Source organism: Bombina bombina, chromosome 9, assembly GCF_027579735.1.
Source record: "Bombina bombina isolate aBomBom1 chromosome 9, aBomBom1.pri, whole genome shotgun sequence".
NCBI lineage: Eukaryota > Metazoa > Chordata > Amphibia > Anura > Bombinatoridae > Bombina > Bombina bombina.
Genome location: NC_069507.1, coordinates 6,766,531 through 6,789,650, shown reverse-complemented (window position 1 = coordinate 6,789,650; position 23,120 = coordinate 6,766,531). Strand labels below are relative to the sequence as shown.

The window sequence follows — 23,120 nt, the reverse complement described above, 5'->3', positions numbered from 1 at the left end:
ATTTGCAACAGTTGGGGGACTTCAGAGATGGATCTCATGGTGTCCAGACTCAACTTCAATCTACCCAGATACGAGTCACGTTCCAGGGATCCCCATTTAGAGTGGATAGATGCCTTGGGGCTTCACCCTAGTTTACATATTTCCTCCGTTACCACTTCTACCTTTGTGTAGTGGCACACGTCAAACAGGAGCAAGTGTCAACTATTCTGATTGCTCCGTCATGGCCACGGAGGACGTGGTTTACAGATCTAGTGGGGATGTCATCGTCCCCTCCGTCGAGGTTGCCCTGCCGCAGGGATCTGCTGATACACGGTCCCTTTGTGCATTAGAATCTAGATTCTCAGAGGCTGACTGCGTGGAGATTGAACGCCTAGTCTTAGCCAGAAGATGATTTCTTTCCTAAGATATGGTCAGTCAACGGAATCCTCAATTACTAGTGGGAATATCACTCCTGGCCAGCAGGAGGAGTCAAAGAGTACCACAGCAAAGCTGCTATATATGTCTCTTCCCTTACCCAAAACCTCCAGTCATTCTCTTTGCTTGTGGTGCAAGGAGGAGGTGATGTTTTGGTGTCTGATCTACAATCAAGATTTTTTTTATTTTAAAGCAGAGTAGGTTTGCTTTGATTTTTCTAAAGGGTCTAGCCTTAGCCCATGTCAGTCTCTTCAGTAGGGCAATGGTGGCTTTTAAGCAATTGGGAACTTGTGGGGTACAATCCTAACTGCGTTTTCCCAAAACATTTTGCTGCCTATTTAGCCTGAGTAGGTTTACTCAGTCTTTCTGTATTTCCACAGGTCCATGTGAGGGATGGCATCCTCTCAAACCAGGTGAGGTGTCCTACTGCCGGACAGATAAATATTGAGGTAAGTGCCAGTTTTATTTTTCTATGTAGCAGAGAAAAAAAATGTGGCAGTTATTCAGCTGAAACGCTGCAGGGGGACGTTTTTTTATTTTTCCTGTCAGGGTGCAGGTTTTTTATGGCAGTTTCTTCTACAAGATACGACGAGTCCACGGATTTCATCCTTACTTGTGGGATATTATCCTCCTGCTAACAGGAAATGGCAAAGAGCACCACGGCAGAGCTGTATATATAGCTCCTCCCTTCCCTCCACCTCCAGTCATTCTCTTTGCCTGTGTTTTGTAATGGTAAGAGGTAAAGTGAGGTGTTAGTTTAGATTCTCCAAGAAGTTTTTTTATTTTAAAATGGTGCCAGTGAGTACTATTTTCCTCAGGGAGAAATCACCACTCTGGATTCCCAAGAGGAATGGAGACATTATTTTTTTTCTGCCCTGATGTTGATGATCTTAGCAAACATTATCTAAGATCCATTCTGGTTCCCACAGAGCTTCTGAAGGTAGTGCAAGAAAAATCTTCAGTGTGGAGAACGGTGTCATGCTACAAGCAGCAGTGAGGTATGTTCAGTCTTTTGCTTCTGGGGAGACTTGGTATATCAGAACAGGCTGACATTATTCCCTACCTGGGAAGGGGTAAACAGTAGGCACTAATTTATAATGGTGGAACTGGTATTACCTTCTTAGATATTGATGCTATATATATGGATTCAATATGGGTTTGACGCTGGGAGATGCGGTTGTGCTCTTAAGACTGTCCTATTATTTATTTATAATTTGCCTGAAATGACTCTTATTTCTTCTACAAGATACGAGTCCACGGATTTTATCCTTACTTGTGGGATATTAACCTCCTGCTAACAGGAAGTGGCAAAGAGCACCACAGCAGAGCTGTATATATATAGCTCCTCCCTTCCCTCCACCCCCAGTCATTCTCTTTGCCTGTGTTATACTAGGAAGACATGGTAAAGTGAGGTGTTGGTTTTAGTTTCTTCAATCAAGAAGTTTTTTATTTTAAATGGTACCGGTGAGTACTATTTTCCTCAGGGAGATATGGAAGAAGATTTCTTCCCTGAGGTTGATGATCTTAGCAGATGTAACTAAGATCCATGCTGGTTCCCACAGAGCTTCTGAAGGTAATACAAGAGAAATCTTCAGTGTGGAGAACCGTTTCATGCTACAAGCAGCATTGAGGTATGTGCAGCCCTTTATTTCTGAGGAGACTTGGTGTATCAGAACTGGCTGACATGTTTTCCCTGCAAGGGAAGTGGTAAGCAGTAGACCTATGAACAAGGGGTATTACTGAGAAACCTGTGCTTATTTTTGACATATTGGGCCAAGCATTTATAATGGGCTTGAAAGCAATATAAAGGGACACTGGGAGGCTTAACGGTTTTTATTCAAATAAACAGTATGGCCGTATTTTGTGTGTGCTTTGGGGTAAAACAATTCCAAATGGCTTATCCTCTAAACTGCTCCACCATGCGGTTGTTTAGTCTTCTGTGATCGTTGTCCATGATGGGTGGGGCTTATTTTCGCGCGCTCAGACGCGCAGTTTACTCTGGCTGAGAAGGCAGCAGGCATTAGCTCCGGTTGAGCCTAGACTGGTGTTCTGTTAACTGGATCGTTGTCGAGTCATTTTGCAGTACCCTGGGGGCAGGTAGGCGCCACAGCTCTGTTATTTTTGTCAAATTTAACATATTTGTGACTATAAATACCTTTTTAGAGGTTAATTTCTCCCCTTACTCTTGGGGTGCAATAATTTTTGGAGCTTTTGATTAGGTGTAGTTAATTTTAAAGAGTAAATTAACGTTTTGATGCAGTTTTGGAAAATTTGTGCTTTTTTTTTTATTTCTTAAAGGCGCAGTACACGTTTTTCAAAAAATTGTTTAAATCAATAAAGTGTTTAATGACTATTGTGGTTATAACTAGTCTATTCAACATGTCTGACATTGAGGAATCTCCTTGTTCTATGTTTTTTAGAAGCCATTGTGGAACCCCCTCTTACATTGTGTACCTCTTGTACTGAAAGGGCCTTACATTGTAGAAAGCATATTTTAGGTAAAGAAAGTGTGCCTAAGGATGATTCTCAATCTGAAGAGAACCAGGATATGCCATCTAATTCTCCCCAAGTGTCACAACCTTTAACGCCCACACAAGCAACGCCAAGTACCTCTAGTGTGTCTAATTCTTTTACTCTGCAGGAGATGGCTGCAGTTATGTCAACTACCCTTACAGAGGTATTATCTAAATCAGTGTTTCTCAACCAGTGTGCCGTGAGCGATCCTCAGGTGTGCTGCGGCAGACTGACAACAGTGTGACATATTTTTTTTAATTTTGTTTGTTTTTTATTCTGGGCCGTTTTTTTATTTTGAGTGAGATGATGACTGAGGGTAACAGCGCAGCGGCAGCTCGCCTCCCCGACCCGTGTTCACACTTGGAAGGAACCCCCACCCACCACAACACGTGTCTAGTGCCGGCTCGACACGCCGCAACACTTCAATTCCCCATGCATGCTGGCGCAGCTTTGCTCCTCCTCCAGAACAGTTCCAGCCAGCGGGGTTGTCCCTCTTTCAAATTTTTAAATATTGGGAGGTATGTGACAGGCTCATCAGGCATCATTTACAACCATGACATATTGACATTCATTCACAGACAATCATTATCATTGTTTGTGAATGAATGTCAATATGTCATGTATAGTTTGTAGGAGGCATGACAGCACAGTACAGTGTATTTGTGTATGTATGTATGTGTATATATATATATATATATATATATATATATATACTGTATTAGGCTACAATGTGTGATTTTGTAAAATTTTGGGATGGTGGTGTGCCGCAGGATTTTTTAATGTAAAAAAGTGTGCCACGGCTAAAAAAGGTTGACAATCACTGATCTAAATTACCAGTGTTACAGGGTAAACGCAGTAGGTCAGGTATTAATGTGAATACTGAATCCTCTGATGCTTTATTGGCTATTTCCGATGTACCCTCACAGGGCTCTGAGTTGGGGGTCAGGGAATTGCTGTCTGAGGGAGAACTTTCAGACTAAGGAAATGTGTTACCTCGGACAGATTCGGACATGATGTCCTTTAAATTTAAGCTTGAACACCTCCGCCTGTTACTTCGGGAGGTTTTAGCGACTCTGGATGATTGTGACCCTATTGTGATACCACCAGAGAAATTGTGTAAAATGGACAAATATCTAGAGGTGCCTACTTACACTGATGTTTTTCCGGTTCCTAAAAGAATTTCAGAAATTGTAAAAAAGGAATGGGATAGACCAGGTATACCGTTCTCTCCCCCTCCTAATTTTAAGAAAATGTTTCCCATATCAGACACCATTCGGGACTCGTGGCAAACGGTCCCTAAGGTGGAGGGAGCTATATCTACCCTGACTAAGCGTACAACTATACCTATTGAGGACAGTTGTGCTTTCAAAGACCCTATGGATTAAAAGTTATCTAAAGAAATTATTTATTCATCAGGGTTTCCTTTTACAACCTACGGCTTGCATTGTTCCAGTTACTACTGCAGCAGCTTTTTGGTTTGATGCTCTAGAAGAGTCTCTGAAGGTTGAGAATCCATTAGATGACATTTTGGATAGAATTAAGGCTCTCAAGCTAGCTAATTCTTTTATTACTGATGCCGCTTTTCAAATTGCTAAATTAGCGGCGAAAAATGCAGGATTTGCCATTCTAGAGCGTTATGGCTCAAAACTTGGTCTGCTGATGTGTCATCAAAATCTAAGCTTTTAGCTATTCCTTTTAAGGGTAAGACCCTATTCAGGCCTGAATTGAAGGAAATCATTTCTGACATTACTGGAGGTAAAGGCCATGCCGCCTTACCTCAGGATAAGTCTGTTAAGATGAGGGGGTAAACAAAATAATTTTCGTTCCTTTCGAAACTTTAAAGGAGGACCCTCTGCTTCCTCCACAAAGCAGGAAGGGAATTTTGCTCAATCTAAGGCAGTCTGGAGACCCAACCAGGCTTGGAATAAAGGTAAACAATCCCGCTGCTGCTACAAAGACAGCATGAAGGGGCGGCCCCCGATCCGGGACCGGATCTAGTAGGGGGCAGACTTTCTTTCTTTGCTCAGGCTTGGGCAAGAGATGTTCAGGACCCCTGGGCGCTGGAAATTGTGACCCATGGGTATCAACTGGAATTCAAGGATTTTCTCCCAAGAGGGAGATTTCATCTTTCACGATTGTCTGTAGACCAGATAAAAAGAGAGGCGTTCTTACGCTGTGTAAAAGACCTCTCTACCATGGGAGTAATTTGTCCCGTTCCAAAACTGGAACAAGGACAGGGGTTTTACTCAAATCTTTTCATGGTTCCCAAAAAAGAGGGAACTTTCAGACCCATTTTAGATCTCAAGTGTCTAAACAAGTTTCTCAGAGTCCCATCGTTCAAGATGGAGACTATACGAACAATCTTACCAATGATCCAGGAGGGTCAATATATGACTACCGTGGACTTGAAGGATGCTTACCTTCATATCCCTATCTACAAGGATCATCATCAGCTCCTAAGATTTGCCTTCCTGGACAAACATCAGTTCGTGGCTCTTCCCTTCGGATTGGCCACAGCACCCAGAATCTTCACAAAGGTTCTAGGGTCTCTTCTAACGGTTCTCAGACCGCGGGGCATAGCAGTGGCGCCTTATCTGGATGATATTCTGATTCAGGCGTCAACTTATCATTTGACAATCTCACACGGACATAGTATTGTCTTTCCTGAGAACTCACGGTTGGAAGGTGAACCTAGAAAAGAGTTCACTAGTTCCATGGACAAGGGTTCCCTTCTTGGGGACTCTGATAGACTCGGTAGACATGAAAATATTTCTGACGGAGGTCAGAAAAATAAAGATTCTAATTTCTTGCCAAGCACTTCAGTCCATTCCTCGGCCATCAGTGGCTCAGTGTATGGAGGTCATTGGATTGATGGTAGCTGCAATGGACATCATTCTGTTTGCCCGCTTTCATCTCAGACCACTGCAGCTGTGCATGCTCGGACAGTGGAATGGGGACTATGCAAATTTATCTCCTCAGATATATCTGGATCAAGAGACCAGAGACTCTTCTTTGGTGGTTGTCGCCGGATCATCTGTCCCAGGGGACATGTTTCAGCAGACCCTCGTGGGTGATAGTGACAACGGACGCCAGTCTTCTGGGCTGGGGTGCAGTCTGGAATTCCCTGAAGGCTCAGGGCGTTTGGACTGAGGTGGAATCTCTACTTCCAATCGATATTCTGGAACTGAGAGCAATATTCAATGCGCTTCAGGCATGGCCTCAGTTGGTTTCGGCCAAATTTATCAGATTCCAGTCGGACAACATTACGACTGTGGCATATATCAACCATCAGGGGGGAACAAGGAGTTTCTTAGCGATGATAGAAGTATCCAAGATAATCCAATGGGCGGAGGCCCACTCTTATCTGTCGGCAATCTACATCCCAGGAGTAGAAAACTGGTAAGCGGATTTTCTAAGTCAGACTTTTCATCTGGTGGAGTGGGAACTCCATCCGGAGGTGTTTGCTTCATTGATTCGCCAATGGGGCAGACCGGAACTGGATCTGATGGCATCTCGTCAGAATGCCAAACTTCCACGTTACGGATCCAGGTCAAGGGATCCCCAGGCCGAACCGATAGATGCCTTGGCAGTGCCTTGGTCGTTCAGCCTAGCTTATGTGTTTCTACCATTTCCTCTCCTTCCACGCGTGATTGCTCAAATCAAACAGGAGAGAGCTTCAGTAATTCTGATAGCGCCTGCGTGGCCATGCAGGACTTGGTATGCGGATTTAGTGGACATGTCCTCTCTTCCACCGTGGAAACTTCCTTTGAGACAGGACCTTCTCATTCAAGGTCCTTTCCAACATCCAAATCTAATTTATCTGCAGCTGACTGCTTGGAGATTGAACGCTTGATTTTATCTAAGCGAGGATTCTCTGATTCGGTCATCGATACTTTGATACAGGCTCGAAAGCCTGTCACTAGAAAGATATATCATAAGATATGGCGTAAATATCTTCATTGGTGTGAATCCAAGGGTTACTCATGGAGTAAAGTCAGGATTCCTAGGGTTCTGTCTTTTCTCCAAGAAGGATTGGAGAAAGGGTTATCAGCAAGTTCCATAAAGGGACAAATTTCTGCTTTGTCAATTTTGCTTCACAAACGTTTGGCAGATGTGCCAGATGTTCAGTCTTTTTGTCAGGCTCTAACTAGAATTAAGGCTGTATTTAGACCAATTACTCCTCCCTGGAGTTTGAATTTAGTTCTTCAAGGGGTTCCGTTTGAACCCATGCATTCCATAGATATTAAATTATTATCTTGGAAAGTTCTGTTTTTAGTTGCTATTTCTTCTGCTCAAAGAGTTTCTGAGCTTTCAGCGTTACAATGTGATTCGCCTTATCTTATATTTCATTCTGATAAGGTGGTTTTACGTACCAAACCTGGATTTCTTCCTAAGGTTGTTTCTAATAAGAATATTAATCAGGAAATTGTTGTTCCTTCCTTGTGTCCTAATCCTTCTTCTAAGAAGGAGCGTCTGTTACATAACCTGGACGGGATCCGTGCCTTGAAGTTCTACTTACAGGCGACTAAGGATTTCCGTCAATCATCTTCATTATTCATTGTTTATTTTGGAAAGCGTAGGGGTCAGAAAGCTACGGCTACCTCTCTTTTTCTTTTTGGCTGAGTATCATCATCCGCCTGGCATATGAGACTGCTGGACAGCAGCCTCCTGAAAGAATTACGGCTCATTCTACTAGGGCTGTGGCTTCCACATGTGCCTTTAAAAACGATGCTTCTGTTTAACAGATTTGTAAGGCTGCGACTTGGTCGTCCCTTCATACTTTTTCCAAATTTTCCAAATTTGATACTTTTGCTTCTTCTGAGGCTGTTATTGGGAGAAAAGTTCTTCAAGCAGTGGTGCCTTCCGTTTAGGTCTCTGTCTTGTCCCTCCCTTTCATCTGTGTCCTGTAGCTTTGGTATTGTATCCCACAAGTAAGGATGAAATCCGTGGACTCGTCGTATCTTGTAGAAGAAAAGGAAATTTATACTTACCTGATAAATTGATTTCTTCTACGATACGACGAGTCCACGGCCCTCCCTGTCATTTAAGACAGATTATATTTTATTTTTACAACTTCAGTCACCTCTGCACCTTTTAGCTTTTCCATTCTCTTCCTAAACCTTCGGTCGAATGACTGGGGGTGGCGGGAAGGGAGGAGCTATATATACAGCTCTGCTATGGTGCTCTTTGCCACTTCCTGTTAGCAGGAGGATAATATCCCACAAGTAAGGATGAAATCTGTGGACTTGTCGTATCGTAGAAGAAATCAATTTATCAGGCAAGTATAAATTTCCTTTTTTGCAGGCACTGTTAGTGTGAGGAGTTATTTATTTTATTGATGGCTCAGTGAGGATCCGTTTTTAGTAACAGATTATGTACTTTTATTGGGGGTTTTGTTTGTTTTTAAGTCTTTTTTTCAAGAAAGTTGTTTTAAAAATTAAAAAATTGCTTTTTTGTCAGCTGTAGGACCGCCCCTTTTAGGGAGGTTCTGATTCTGTGAAAAGTGTGCTTTTTGGATTTTAATCTCTTGGAAATAAACATATTTTTTATTGGATGAGCCGGTCTGGGTTTCTACTCTGTTTTGTTTGGATCTGATTCTGTGATGTCAGGTTTTTTTGGTGCTTTTTTCCACTTTCTGTAAGAGTGAGATGCGCATATTTCTGATGCTCTGCTGTTTAGAAGGTTTTTTGCTGTTTTTGCTTGTTTGGAAATCCGAATTGTAAACTGGATTGTTTTTTTCCTCGGTTTGCTGAGGGTTGTAGGACAGGTATGGCACCTCAGTAATTCTGCTGAGGTGTAGAGTGTTGCCTGGGGTATCTTTTCTTGATTTGGTAAATTTAGTTGAAATATTTCTTTATTATTAGGATCCAGGAATGCAATATACAACAAAGTAGCTATTATCACAGGTGTGGCAGGATGCATCAATAACAGATCATAAACAATAACAGTTGCATATAGAAGAGTTACATCTTATTGCATTGTCACTTAAAAGCAGTCCCATTGAAAGTTGCAGCCGCTCATCTATCCATCCACCCTTTCCCTGAAAACCCCCTTTTCTTTGTTTAAAAAATAAAAATAAAAAATATTTTTATGAAACCAAACCCTTGTATCAGAACAAACTCAAACATTCTGTGACACTGATTAACTAACACTACCTCCATCTCTATTCCTGTCTAGGCTCCTCTCCTCTAGAAGCTAAGAAACAATGATTAGTGAGACCAGCTTCTCTAATAAGGGTATAGTCCTGAATATCGTCGACCTATTTACCTTCGCGAAGCCAGACCGTCAGCCCCTGCTCTCTTTGAGATTTATATATTATCCAGTAAAACCAGATTTTTGTAAAGTGTTCCCTAGTCCCCTGAATGTTGGCCGCTATCTCTGACATGGCGTAAATGTGTGCAATCTTATCTAACACCTCAGTCCAGGATTGTGCCCCTACCTTCCAGTGTCTAGCGATGCAGACCCTAGTCGTGGTACACAGAGTCCATATGAAGGTGTTAATTACTTTGTTGTATGGTTTAAGGAGTGCATGAGCTACCGTCAGGTCCACCGATTCCCCCAAAACCTCCCTCAAGAGCACCCCAAGCTGCTCCCAAGAAAATTTAATCACTGGGCATTCCCACCACATATGTATATATGTTCCCCTAGCCCTGTGCCCCCTGTAACATTGGTCTGAGCCATTTGGGGTAAAATGATAAGTCCTGTCCGGGGTAAGATACCACCTAAAGGCTGTCTTAATGCAGTTTTCTCTGAGGTCGGCACTAATTAGCCCCTTTAATCAAGTTAAATAGAATCATGTCCTATTCATTCCTCGGGAGGTCCAGTCCTGTGTCCTGCTCCTATTTGGCTATTATGGTCGACCGGTTTGGAGCTTTGGCTCTCTGGAGGGCCAAATATAGCAACGAGATTACTTTTTTCGATCTTACCGGGAAGAACATATACGCTCTAGTGTAGTGGGTGACTGTCTGGCCCAGGGGAAACAGTATTTCTGTATAGCCGAGGTAATTTGTAAGTAAAGAAACCAATGTAGTTTCAATGGGTGAATCATATCTTCAATCTGGGTGTGCGTCCGTATGCAGTTGCCCTCTAAAAAGTCAGCTACTCTGTAGAGTCCCTTATTATGCCACTTCCCCACCTGTGCACGCAAATCTGGGTGCAGCAGAAGATTAACAGGTCTGGTCCTTGAATTTCTATTTGTCAAAGTCAGAGATCCAGTAAGCAGTTTCCACCCCCTGACCGTGTCCGCCGTGGCTTGAGTCCTGAAAGAGTGACCCCCAGTCATGTGGCCCAGATCCCATACTATGTCTGCAGAGTATTCATAACCTCACAAGTCCGCCTCACGTCTTGTACACAAGTTGTTATGGTCATTCTTGCTCAGTAACGAGTCCTGGGCCAGTCTAGCCGCACTATAGCAGTCAATCAGGTTTGGAAGGCCAACTCCTCCCAATTGTCTGTCTGGCTAGGACCTCTGACGCTATCCTCCCCCTTCTCTCCCCCCTCAAGTAACTGTTCAGTGAAGTTTGTAACTTCTGTAGCTCAGCTCTCGGTACTACTATTGGGAGTGCCCTAAAGAGATATAGGAGTCTTGGGAGAATGTTCATTTTAATCCCTGAGAGCCTACCGTACCAGGAAAAATTATACGCTTTCCATTTCTTGAAGTCCCTATTTATAGAATTGTAAAGTGGAACCTAGTTCAAGCCATAGAGGTGATGGTATGAATCCGATAGCTTAATACCTAGATAGGTAATAGACTTCTTGGCCCAGGTAAACTCAAAATTGGCCTCTATTAATTTTTTTGTCTGCTGTGGCAGATTCAGGGGCAGTGCCTCACACTTATCCAGGTTAACCTTGTAACCTGAAACAAGAGAAAAGTCCTGAAGGGATTTGTATAGGTTAGGCAGAGATATAAGGGGTCTAGTCAAAGTCAGCAAAATGTCATCTGCAAAAAGCGATAATTTATACTCTGATTCCTTAAGAAATAACCCAGACATTTCAGGGGTTGGTTGTTTTGTTCGCCGCAAATGACTCCATACACAAAGCAAACGGAATTGGCAAAAGAGGACAGCCCTGGCGAGCACCATTTAAAACATCTATAGTTTTAGATTGGAATCCCGCTGCCCTAATGAATGCCGTCAGTGTAGAGTATAGTCCCCCTATTGCCTTCATAAATGGTCCCCCAAAGACCATTTCCGTAAGAACTGTGTTCATATACTCCCAAGCAATCCTGTCGAACGCCTTCTCCGCATCCAAAGATTGAAGGGGAGAGGAACACCTTCTCTGCTTCTGACAATCTATCAGGGATACTGTCCTCACATTATCTGGCGCTTCCCTATCCGAAATAAAGCCCACCTAATCTGGATGGACCAGTTTTGGAGCCATCTTCTTAAGCCTATTGGCCAGGATTTTAGTGAGGATTTTAACATCCTGATTTATCAGAGAGATAGGCCTATAGCTTTGGCAGCCTTAGGGATCACCACAATTTTGGTGTTGAGCATTTCCGATGGGATGGCCCTGCCCTGCATAACGTCATTACAAAAGGCCTGTAGATGGGCTACTAATTCCACTTTAAATATTTTATAGTACTCCCCGGGAAGCCATCCGGCCCTGGGGCTTTGCCCACTTTCAGGTCCTTGAGAGCCAGAAGAATCTCCCCCCTTGTAATGTCTGCATTCAGTTTTTCCCTATCTTGTTTGCTAAGTTTATTGAAGGTCGCATTTGTCAGCATAGTTCTAAGAAGCTCGTGGGGGTTGGGGGCGCGTTCTACTTTTTTGCCTTCATACAGAACCCTGTAATAGTCTGCAAAAGTGTATGTTATCTCCTGGGGCTCAGATGTACGTGTGCCATCTGCTCTCACTATTGAGGGAATAGAGAAGGCATGAACCCTCTCCCGTATTTTATGCGCTAAGTATCTATCTGGTTTGTTTGAGTACACAAAGTACTGGGCCTTCAGTTTCTGTATGGCTCTAATTGAATTGGAATCTAAAATTTTCACTAGGGCCTTTCTTTTTAACTGAAGTAATTTAAAAGTAGGCACGGACAGTGTCTGTTGGTGACTCTTCTCTAACTCCCGATTTCTGCCTGCAGTGTGTTGATTTTCTCTGTGTGCTGTCTTAAAAATCTCGATTTTTCCTTGATTAACAAGCCCCTAAGATATGGTTTGTGTGCCGCCCAGACATTAAAGGGGTAACATTTGTCTCTGTGTTGTGCGACCAGTATTCCTCTATCGTCTTGGAAAAAGTCTGTTGAGTCTGGGGGTCCCTGAAAACTGTCGGGTCAAAGGTCCAAGAGCGTTGCCTATGGGTGTTGATTATACCCGTCATTTCTAACAGTAGGAGTGAGTGGTCCGACCACACACATGGCTGGATGCAGGATGAAAGAACATTTGGTAAGTGTCTGGCTCACAAAAATCTAGTCCAACCTAGAATATAATCGATGTACAAACGAATAATATGTATAATATACTGTCGTGCCCTATTTAGCCTCCCAAGTATCTAATAAGTTATGCATAGCCAGGGACTACCTGATTTTGCCATAGAGTTGTGTCTGTGCTGTTTGTTTGTTAATTTTACCGTCGCTGTGTTTCTAAGTGGGAGTAGAGAAATGTTAGTCTCCGGCTAATATAATTCTGGACTGGGACCACTGAGTCAGGAGATGTGATATGTGCCTAAAGAATGCACCCTGTTTCTCGTTGGGGGCATACACATTTCATATAGTAACCGGGGTAGATTGAATACAACCTCTAATTATAAGAAACCTCCCATCCGGATCCGTGATCACTTCCTCAGTGTGAAACTGAGGCGATTGATGAACAAGAATGGAAACCCCCTCTTTTTTGTGTCTGTCACTGAATGAAAATGCAGAGGGAACTGTTTTGATCAGTACTTAGGGGTGACTAAATTGGTCACCTTTAAAAAGCGCTGTATTATGGGTAATAGATTATGGTGGTCACTGAGGACGTATATCTTACATATGAAACGCGTATGACCTGCCTTATTTGCCTATCTGTAATGCTTTTTTGCCTAAATTGATAATACAGACTTATTGCTTCAACCTAATGTGAGCCTTTGCATTTTTTCCATTTGCCGTATGCTGAGTGTATTGGATGTTGTTACAATTTATTGTTTGGAAGCAGTGGTGGATTGTTTCCTGCTGTTTGCACCGGCTCAGCTAACAGTTTTGGGATAAGTCATCGTGACGCTAGTAGGAGTCCCAGGAGGGGTGTGTCATTACGTGAAGCTCATGCCGACGGCCACACACAGAGCGGATGTCTGAGCGCTCCCACGTTGTTAATACTTTATTGTAATCCATACTGTTTGAATCAATTAAATCAGAGGGCATTCGAGGAGTCTCCAGGCCCAGGTGATTGCAGATATCCGGTATATCTCGAGATTCTCTGATGGTAAATGTGGCCTTTTCGTGAAGAATGAGTGCAAAAGGGATTCCCCATCTGTACCTGATATTCTTTCGCAGCAGCAGTGTAAGGTCTCATGGCACCTCTTTTCTGTAGAGTCCGTAGGCACAGATCCTGGTAGAACTGAACCACTGATCCCTGGAACTTGAAGGTTGGATTCTTCCTGGAGGCCGCCAGGACAGCCTCCTCCCTGAAGCGAAACATGCGGACTATAACGTCCCTGGGTGGGGCATCCCCCTTAGGTTTTGCCCTGAGAGCCCTATGGGCCCTCTCCATCTGAAAGCAGCCTTCCTCCGAATGACCCATGATAGCTTGAAACAGCTGAGATAGGCAACGCTCTAGCTCCTCTGGGGACACATTCAGGGATGCCCTTCAAACGAATATTGCATCTACGGCTGCGATTTTCAAGATCTTCCATTCTGTCCTGAATCAGTTCCAGCTCCCGTTTTTGGGCCTCCACCTCCTGTGATACAGAAGTAACCTCCTCTAGTACTGTAGCTTCACCATATTCCAATGTAGAAACCCTGTTACCCAGCTCCTGGATGTCTTGTTTAATTTCTTCCAGGCTACCAGTAACTGAATTTTGCATAGCATCCATCTTCTCCCAGAGTTTATCAAATTTATTACAGATATCTTGTTTAGAGACCAGCATTTTAATGTCTGCCTTAGTCACTGGGTTCTGATCTGAATGAGACTCTAAAACACTATTATCTGAGTCTGCCTCTTCCTCATTCTCTGTCTGTGAGGTTACAGTGGACTTGTCTCCCTTCACCTGCCTAAAGAAGTGGTGTGTAGCATTGGCCTTGCTGCCCTGGGGGGATCTTATCTGGCTTTCTTGTGGCCATTGTAATAACGTTCTGCTGATGTGTGGCAGCTCTACTAGCAAGAGAAATCCTCCTCTCTCAACACAGCAAATATACAGGCTTTCTAACCAGAATAGTTCAGTCTCCTTTGTTTGGGGAACTATTTTCCCTCTCTACCCCACTAGGGAGCTTTTATGTAAGCCAGGGAAGGGTTGTCTAGGTGGGGCCCAGTAAGTGCATCTGTGCTACACATGGGTTTCAGAGTGTCCTTATATTGGGACCGTTTATGTACCCAGTGCCTCTATCCTATCCTAGCTAGTCTCTGAGCCCCAGGGCATGATCTCCTCTCCGGGTGGGCCCCTTTCATGGGAAAAATTGAGGCTAGTGAGCTCCCTTGACCTCCCGTTTGCACGGAGCTGCTGCACTTCGCGTCCTACTCCATTGCCCTGCAGGCTCCACCCCGATTTGGTAAAAAAAAAAAAAAATTTTTGTTCTGTATTATATCCTTTGTTAAAAGATTTAAAAAAAAAAGGGTTTTTTTTGTTTGTTTTTTTAAATTTGCTTCTTTTTGTATTATGGATCAGGAGGCTGTGCAGGATGTTACCTGTAGCTTATGTGTTGATGCCCAGGTGGAACCCCCAGTACCTTATTGTTCTTCATGTATTGAAAGAACTTTAGCTTATAGAAATAGACTTTTTGACCCTGAGCCATTATTAGCTAAGGCGGATGCTGTTCAGGAGCCTCCTGTTTCAGATGTGCCGCAGCTTTCTCCTCAAGCGTCCCAATCCTATTCATCTGCACATGCAGTGCCCTGCGTTTCCTCTCATGCTCCGTCTGGAGTTACTTTGCAAGATATTGCTGCCCAGGTATCCTCTGCGGTATCTGAGGCGCTGTCTGCTTTTCCCATGCTGCAGGGAAAACGCAAAAGGACGTTTAAAGGAAGGTTTCTGATCCTGAAGTGGCTAATCCAAAGTATTTCCTCTCAGAAGTCTGAGGATGAAGATTCTTCGGGTGCATCTGAGGGTGAAATTTCGGATTCAGGCAGTATAATTCCTTCTACTGATGCTGAAGTTGTGTGGAAGGCTTGCTCAACTAAGGATTGGTTTAAGCATTTATTTCTCCAACATTGGTGTGTCCGGTCCACGGCGTCATCCTTACTTGTGGGAATATCTCTTCCCCAACAGGAAATGGCAGAGAGTCCCAGCAAGGCTGGCCATATAGTCCCTCCTAGGCTCCGCCCACCCCAGTCATTCTCTTTGCCGTTGCACAGGCAACATCTCCACGGAGATGGTTAAGAGTATGTGGTGTTTTAGTTGTAGTTTTTTATTCTACTATCAAGACCGCCCTATCTGGTGTTCCATTCAGATAAGGTTGTTTTGCGTACTAAGCCTGGTTTTCTTCCAAAGGTTGTTTCCAACAAAAATATTAACCAGGAGATAGTTGTACCTTCTTTGTGTCCGAATCCAGTTTCAAAGAAGGAACGTTTGCTACACAATTTAGATGTAGTCCGTGCTCTAAAATTCTACTTAGAAGCTACAAAAGAGTTCAGACAAACATCTTCTCTGTTTGTCGTCTATTCTGGTAAAAGGAGAGGTCAAAAAGCGACTTCTACCTCTTTCCTTTTGGCTTAAAAGCATCATCCGATTGGCTTATGAGACTGCCGGACGGCAGCCTCCTGAAAGAATCACAGCTCACTCCACTAGGGCTGTGGCTTCCACATGGGCCTTCAAGAACGAGGCTTCTGTTGATCAGATATGTAAGGCAGCGACTTGGTCTTCACTGCACACTTTTGCCAAATTTTACAAATTTGATACTTTTGCTTCTTCGGAGGCTATTTTTGGGAGAAAGGTTTTGCAAGCCGTGGTGCCTTCCGTTTAGGTAACCTGATTTGCTCCCTTCATCCGTGTCCTAAAGCTTTGGTATTGGTTCCCACAAGTAAGGATGACGCCGTGGACCGGACACGCCAATGTTGGAGAAAACAGAATTTATGCTTACCTGATAAATTACTTTCTCCAACGGTGTGTCCGGTCCACGGCCCGCCCTGGTTTTTTAATCAGGTTTGATGAATTATTTTCTCTAACTACAGTCACCACGGCACCCTATGGTTTCTCCTATTTTTTCCTCCTGTCCGTCGGTCGAATGACTGGGGTGGGCGGAGCCTAGGAGGGACTATATGGCCAGCTTTGCTGGGACTCTTTGCGATTTCCTGTTGGGGAAGAGATATTCCCACAAGTAAGGATGACGCCGTGGACCGGACACACCGTTGGAGAAAGTAATTTATCAGGTAAGCATAAATTCTGTTTTTTTCTGTACCTCTGATTTTGCAAATGCTATTAAATGTACAGATTGGTTTGAACTTTGTCTTCAAGGATGTTGCTGTTAAGGCACTGCCAAAGCTTTCTCCTTTTATGTCCCAAGCTTATATGGCGTCACATGCAGTGCCCTGTGGTCCCTCTCAATCTCCTGGAGGAGTGTATTTGCTTACAGAAGTTGCAAGCTCAGGTATCTTCTGCGGTATCTGTGGCTTGGTCTGTTTTCCTTTACTTCAGGGAAAAGGCAAGAGGACATTTTAAGTCTCAGATAAGAGGGTTTGTGCTACTCATGCTGCTACGCAGGTTTGTTTTCTTCCAAGTTAGTGAGGAGGATTTGCTGGTAGTTTCTGAGGCTGAAAGCTCAGATCTGGACCGTATAATTCCTTCATCTGTTACTGAAGTGGTATCCTTCAGTTGTTTGCTTCAAAGCCTCTTATATTGTCAGGAGGTCTTGGCTGGCTGGATGATGCCGATCCCTATCGTTGTCTTTCCTTTGGAGTTTTGTGAACTTTATCAGTTCTATATTTTTCTTTCCTCTCTGGAAGGGTTCTAGACGTGCTGTGAGATGTTCACAGGATTGTTATAGAGAATCTGGGGATATTTCTCCCTGTCTCACATAATTTTTAGGATTTCCTGTCGCTATCTCTCTTGAAATGCATAGTGTCTTTAGTAGAAGGGAACTTTCTACTTTTAATCAGAGAACTTAGATCTCCGCGGAGATAATCTACTTTTCTTTCTGACATAGGTAAGAAGCTGGATGTTTAATTGTTCATTTAGAGCAATGTCTTGTCTTATTAGACCTGCTGTACTAGCCGCCGGGCATTGTGGCTGAAATCTATGGTCAGCTGAGAAGCCTACCTGTGGTTTAGTGGTACAGCCTAGGCTTTATAGATCTGCTGTTGCAGATTCAATTCTTTCTGTTTCCTCCAAATACACACTTCTAGTGTCTCCTTATAAGGATGAGACTTTGTTTGGGTCATGCCTTTTTCAAGTCCAATTTAAGTTTTCCTCCCAGGGCCGATTTTCTCTTTCTAGAGTATCTGCAATCCAAGTAGGATGAGAGGCATTCCTTGAACTGGATTCAGGGTCTTCATCTCTGGGAGTGACAGTTTCCAGTCCCAGTTTGGGAACAGGATATAGGTATTTTTCTCATATATTTCAGATTCTGTCCTTCAAAGTAGTATCCTTTCTCCTTTGGTTCTAGTGGGCCTGTTCATAACGAACTTAGACCTGAGAGATTTATTGTTTCCTTAATCAGAATCTTCTCTAGTTTTCTTAATTTGCGTTTGCGCCATCCCAGTCAGACCTTAAGTTCTTGTAATATTGCAAGTGTGTTTTTCTGGACAATATATATTTAAGGTATTATCCTGACTTCGAACTAACTCTCAAGAGATTTTGTCCAATCTTTTTCTCTTGTTAAGTGTATCCAGTCCATGGATCATCCATTACTTATGGGATATTCTCCTTCCCAACAGGAAGTTGCAAGAGGATCACCCACAGCAGAGCTGCTATATAGCTCCTCCCCTAACTGTCATATCCAGTCATTCTCTTGCAAGCCTCAACCAAGATGGAGGTTGTAAGAGGAGTGTGGTGTTTTATACTTAGTTTATTCTTCAATCAAAAGTTTGTTATTTTTAAATGGTGCCGGAGTGTACTGTTTATCTCAGGCAGTATTTAGAAGAAGAATCTGCCTGCGTTTTCTATGATCTTAGCAGAAGTAACTAAGATCCATGGCTGTTCTCACATATTCTGAGGAGTAAGGTAACTTCAGAGAGGGAATGGCGTACAGGTTTTCCTGCAATAAGGTATGTGCAGTTAATATTTTTCTAGGGATGGAATTTGCTAGAAAATGCTGCTGATACCGAACTAATGTAAGTAAAGCCTTAAATGCAGTGATAGCTACTGGTATCAGGCTTATTAATAGAGATGCATACTCTTATAAAAATGTAATATAAAACGTTTGCTGGCATGTTTAATCGTTTTTATATGTATTTGGTGATAAAACGTATTGGGGCCTAGTTTTTTTCCACATGGCTGGCTTGAATTTTGCCTAGTAACAGTTTCCTTAGGCTTTCCACTGTTGTAATGTGAGTGGGAGGGGCCTATTTTGCCGTTTTTTTTGCACAGCAAAAATTACAGACACAGACATCCAGCTTCTTCCTGCATGATCCAGGACATCTCTGGAGGGCTCAAAAGGCTTCAAAGTCGTTTTTGAGGGAGGTAAAAAGCCACAGTAGAGCTGTGGCAGTTGTGACTGTTTGAAAAAAAAAAAAAAATGTTTTTGTCTTTTATTATTTTTTGGGTATTAAGGGGTTAATCATCCATTTGCAAGTGGGTGCAATGCTCTGCTAACTTGTTACATACACTGTAAAAAATTCGTTAGTGTAACTGCCTTTTTTCACTGTGATTTCAAATTTTGACAAAATTTGTGTTTCTTAAAGGTGCAGTAACGTTTTTTATATTGCTTGTAAACTTGTTTAAAGTGTTTTCCAAGCTTGCTAGTCTTATTGCTAGTCTGTTTAAACATGTCTGATACAGAGGAACCTACTTGTTAATTATGTTTGAAAGCCATGGTGGAGCCCCATAGGAGAATGTGTACTAAATGTATTGATTTCACCTTAAACAGTAAAGATCAGTCTTTAACTATAAAAGAAATATCACCAGAAGATTCTGACGAGGGGGAAGTTATGCCGACTAACTCTCCCCACGTGTCAGACCCTTCGCCTCCCGCTCAGGGGATGCACGCTAATATGGCGCCAATTACATCAGGGACGCCCATAGCGATTACCTTGCAGGACATGGCTACAATCATGAATAATACCCTGTCAGAGGTATTATCCAGGTTGCCTGAATTAAGAGGCAAGCGCGATTGCTCTGGGGTTAGGAGAAATACAGAGCGCGCAGATGCTGTAAGGGCCATGTCTGATACTGCGTCACAATATGCAGATCATGAGGACGGAGAGCTTCAGTCTGTGGGTGACATCTCTGATTCGGGGAATCCTGATTCAGAGATTTCTAATTTTAAATTTAAGCTTGAGAATATTGTCTTTTCTCCATGAGGGCTTGGACAAAGGATTATCAGCTAGTTCCTTAAAGGGACAGATTTCTGCTCTATCTATTCTTTTGCACAAGCGTCTGGCAGAGGTTCCAGACGTCCAGGCATTTTGCCAGGCTTTGGTTAGAATTAAACCTGTGTTTAAACCTGTTGCTCCCCCGTGGAGCTTAAACTTGGTTCTTAAAGTTCTTCAAGGAGTTCCATTGGAACCCCTTCATTCCATTGATATTAAACTTTTATCTTGGAAAGTTCTGTTTTTGATGGCTATTTCCTCGGCTCGGAGAGTCTCTGAGCTATCTGCCTTACAATGTGATTCTCATCTGATTTTTCATGCAGATAAGGTAATCCTCCGTACCAAACCTGGGTTTTTACCTAAGGTGGTTTCTAACAAGAATATAAATCAAGAGATTGTTGTTCCATCATTGTGTCCTAATCCTTCTTCAAAGAAGGAACGTCTTTTACATAATCTGGACGTAGTCCGTGCCTTGAAGTTTTACTTACAAGCTACTAAAGATTTTCGTCAAACATCTACCCTGTTTGTCGTTTACTCTGGACAGAGGAGAGGTCAAAAAGCTTCAGCAACCTCTTTCCTTTTGGCTTCGGAGCATAATACGCCTAGCCTATGAGAATGCTGGACAGCAGCCCCCTGAAAGGATTACAGCTCATTCTACTAGAGCTGTGGCTTCCACCTGGGCCTTTAAAAATGAGGCCTCTGTTGAACAGATTTGCAAGGCCGCGACTTGGTCTTCGCTTCACACTTTTTCCAAATTTTCCAAATTTGATACTTTTTGCTTCTTCGGAGGCTGTTTTTGGGAGAAAGGTTCTTCAGGCAGTGGTTCCTTCCGCTTAATCCTGCCTTGTCCCTCCCATCATCCGTGTACTTTAGCTTTGGTATTGGTATCCCATAAGTAATGGATGATCCGTGGACTGGATACACTTAACAAGAGAAAACATAATTTTTGCTTACCTGATAAATTTATTTCTCTTGTAGTGTATCCAGTCCATGGCCCGCCCTGTCCTTTTAAGGCAGGTCTAAATTTTAATTAAACTACAGTCACCACTGCACCCTATGGTTTCTCCTTTCTCGTCTTGTTTTGGTCGAATGACTGGATATGGCAGTTAGGGGAGGAGCTATATAGCAGCTCTGCTGTGGGTAATCCTCTTGCAACTTCCTGTTGGGAAGGAGAATATCCCACAAGTAATGGATGATCCGTGGACTGGATACACTACAAGAGAAATAAATTTATCAGGTAAGCATAAATTATGTTTTTTCCGGGGATGGGAAATGAATCTGGAGAGGAGTTCCCTTGTTCTATCCACAAGGGTAATTTATTTGGGACTACCGCCACAATACCCTGAATGCACCCGATTTTGTTTGATCTTGGAAGTTATGCAGGGTCAGGTCTGGTCAGTACCTGGATGGGAGACCGTCTGGGAACACCAGGTGCGGTATGCTTGGACCTTTATTTGATTCTTTATCTAGGAGATGTCTTTCAGAGGTCAGAAATCAAGGATTTATTCCTTTTCCCCACTCTGCAGTCTTCTTTTTTTTTTTTTAATATTTATTTATTAGTCACCACAAGATGTTGAAAATACATGATTTCTGCCCCATATGGCCACATACATTATATACAGACCAAGCGAAAACGTATTCATACGTCTTTGAGGCAAAACATAATAAAAATATCTTGCTGGTATTTTCACATTTCATAAAAAATCGGGCAACAGCAGTTGAGAAGAAAAAGAGGAAAAAAATAAAGGGGGGGGGAACCCCCCTCCCCCAACCACTTCACCCCCGATCACTATCAGACATGCCATAGTCCCCTGCAATCCAAGTAGCATTAAATATGTCTAATATCACTAGTTCTGCATAACTAGTGGAAGACAAAAATGGGAAAAGAATCTGTTTTTGGAGAGGGAGAGCATGAGACTTCATAATGGGTAACCATCCTAAAAGAGTGTTTTGTTTTGTTTTGTTTTTTTAAAAGAATTTTTTTTTATTGAGGTATGAAAAACAATTACAAAGCAGATGAAAATTTGCCATACTAACATAAAAGTAAAAACACTATAAAATGAAGAGTGCTAATATATATGTAGGTACAATGTTCACCCCACACAAGTAAAAACAATATACATATATATATATATACATATACATTGTCATGACCTCAGAAGAATAAAAAATAGGCAAATCTTATATAAACCTCATTTTTCATAAAGATATATATACACCACCTAATGAATGAGTTGTGCAACAACAGAATAAACATACAATATGATTCTTAACAAAAATATGCCATATGAGTAGGATAGTACATAAATGTAGAATAGATTGGGTTATAGCAATGTCACTAATTATCTGAGTAATAGCTATAGAATCAAAATAGAAAAAGTTGCATATGATAATCCTCAGTTTTCCACCCCCAAACCATAATTGAGGTCACTTTTGGACCCCCAACACATGTAAAAGAACAGAAGGGTGATATTTGTGGAACATATTAAACAGAGCTGCATCTCTAATAGCCCATAAAACGTGTATAGCTATCATCAATAAGGGCAGGGGTAGTGTTATGTTAGGAGATACTTTTAGCGCCAGTGGTGTTTAGTATGGGATTGTAAATATATATGAACTTTATCTCATGCGAGTGTGTAGCAATATATTAATTTACAAGGAAGGGCGTATATCAGATTAGTGGGTGTTTATAATGAGTCCTAGTAACTAGTGAGACTCAAACTACAAACGCCGTAAGAGCTAATGACACTTTCAGTCATGGCGAATTTAGCAATGGTATAACAGACTTATGCTATAAGAAGCATATAGTAAAAAGCCTCCGGGCATTAAACTTTATGTCTACAGGCTATGGTGGGCAAGGACAGCTTATTGAGATCCCTTGCGCCATACTTCCTCTAAGGAAAAAAGGGCACAGACACGTAGGAGCATTACGCAATCATTGTACAAAATCAACACCTCACTCTCATAACAGGGGTGGACCGCCAACCCAATAACAGGAGTATAATGTACTAGCAAAAGTGGAGCAGGCACCCACAGCCCATATGAACATTAAATTATTTACACTTTGTTCCATAGCATAAAATAGCAAGGATTCCCAGATATCTGATAACAATAATACATTACATGAATGAGCATAAATACCGTTCAGTGTAAATCATAGCCCTCACAAAACACGAGGTAGATGCAGATAAACCTGTGCAACTAACAAAAGCACTTATAGGGAAAATAAAAAGGATAATTATATTTGAGACTTGGGTGTAGGGATAACAAGTCCCGGGTTGTAGGAGTCAATAGGAAAGCATCTCCAAGTGGCTGACCGGCTTCTAGTGAACCGTATACCAAATTACCCCACACCTGACCTGGAGAAACGAGACAGTACTATGGGAGCTTTCAGGAACGGCTCGGGTGTGGATGGGGCCTCGTTACACAACTCGTGCCCTATACAAAGGGCTCTCCCACTTGTCAGGTACTGCTGCTTCAGGGTGGATTTCAGGAATCCACCGCTGGTATTATATGTTCCGTTGCCGAAAATAGCTCTTACACTGCTGGAGTCAAGACTCTGGGCAAACATAGTTCCCACCAAGGGTTCTCTCCCCTC

General features: G+C 42.6%; 1 pseudogene; it reads left to right on the top strand.

Annotated features, from left to right (window-relative positions):
* The first annotated feature begins 20,846 nt into the window (after positions 1–20,846).
* Positions 20,847–20,965, top strand: LOC128640641 (uncharacterized; annotated as a pseudogene).
* The last annotated feature ends 2,155 nt before the right edge of the window (positions 20,966–23,120 follow it).